This window comes from Poecilia formosa, unplaced genomic scaffold, assembly GCF_000485575.1.
Source record: "Poecilia formosa unplaced genomic scaffold, Poecilia_formosa-5.1.2 Scaffold5, whole genome shotgun sequence".
Taxonomy (NCBI): Eukaryota; Metazoa; Chordata; class Actinopteri; order Cyprinodontiformes; family Poeciliidae; genus Poecilia; species Poecilia formosa.
In genome coordinates this window covers 5,859,003-5,860,880 of record NW_006799944.1, presented here as the reverse complement: position 1 = coordinate 5,860,880, position 1,878 = coordinate 5,859,003, and positions in this window count along the sequence as shown.

Genomic DNA, 1,878 nt, shown 5'->3' with positions numbered 1-1,878 from the left:
AGATAGATAGATAGATAGATAGATAGATAGATAGATAGATAGATAGATAGATAGATATCAGAATCTAATATGGCTAACACATAGATGTCTTAGAGAAATATGTAGCTATATTTTATTACTAACTAATAATTTATTTCTTCTCTCATTAAAGTAGTGCCACGCATAGTAATATTTGATCTCTATTTGTAATCTTAATTTAGTGTTTGAAAAACAGTAGTTTTCACCACTGGAACCCACTCATCTTTAATGTGACATCATTCCTCGATCTGAATTTTGGATTTTGAGACACACTGACTGAGGCATTGTTCACGTAATCCAAAACAAAGAATTGTATTTGTTGTGTGAATTGAAATCACAGGCGTTGAACCTTTCTTTTGTTTGATTTCACATTCTGGTGTCTGAAACTGGAATTGTGAAGGCAGGCGAACAAGTGTGCTTAAAGTCAGACTAATTCAGGAGTGACTGGCAGGAAAATATTTATGAAGATAGCGCCCCGCTGCCAACCCCCGAACCTCCGATCACACGCAGCAGCTCAGTGCTGCTTATCGTCGCTGATGCTGCTTTCTGTGGCAAATGATTGGAGCAGAGAAAAGCATTTGATGAAAGATTTCCTTTTTCAATAATCTCACTCCTTCGTCTGCGTTTACACCCCACGTCATCACCCTCGCCCTCACACGCACATAATCCTACCAACACATGCTACCATATCAAGGTGTTGACGCACAACGGAGAAGGCGCGTTAATTTTTTTTTTTTTTTTTTTGGCACAGTTGAGAGCAAAAGAATTCAAAGGTGTCTGTCGAAAGGAATAATAATTTAAAATAAATAAATAAATAAATAGAATGCAACAACACCGGCACACGTTTAATCTGGTTTGGAAGAGAGAGGTGCACCTGCTAAAGTAATGGTCTAATTATGGAAGAGGTGATGAAGCGCTCGTTGAGAGAGGAGTCATCAGCAACACATGCTAACTGTGAAAATCATCAGCTTTTACAGTGTTTTTAACGGGCGCCGCCTCGCGCGCGGAGGACTGCGGGGTAAGATGAATGATGGCTGTGGCAGATTTCTGCAGGGGAGCCACCAGCGGGAGGTGCAGGGTGTTACGGCTGGTATTTTGAAAAGATTCATTAGAGCTGCGATTGCTGTTTTCACCTTTTGTTTGACATCGGCTTTATTTCAACTCGCGCTGACCCGCCTGAGCACCAGAACAATCTTATCGTGTTCGAAGCATCAATCTGAATGCTGTTCGTTCTGAGTTTTAATTAACAGAGGACAGACAAGCACTGGGACCCAAAATTCTACTTTTTTTTTTTTTTTTGAATAATTTCTCACATAAATGATGAAAGAAGAAGAAGAAAAAAGGAAATGTTCTTTTTTTATGTCTAAAGGTCATTTATTGCAATCTGTAATTTGCTGACACCAGTGTAGGGACTGAAGATGGAAATTTCTGTGCTGCTATCCCAAGAGTAATATTATCCCTATCTCAACTTGGGAAATCTACACAGTCCCAATGTCACCCACATGAACCCATTATGGGCTATGTAGAAATCTGCAGGTCTCATTTTATACATAACCCCCAGCCCCCTCCTCTCCTCCTCACTTTTTTTTTTTCTGTCTACACACAGAAAACCAAATCCCCGTGTCTCCTGAATGGCTTATAATAACCAGCTTTAAGAAGCCTACCCTTAGTGCCCCCCAAAGGATACAGCCTCGCAAGGCTCCATAATGTCATGCTTCTTTCTAATTAAAGGTCAGTTTGGTCGGGTCTCATTGTCGCCCTGGCTGGAAAAGTCCTCTGAAACATGATGGATTGTCCAAATGTGATTTAATTTTACATTCACCCCATCTGTTTTCCTCACTAAAACACTGAATTTGTAAG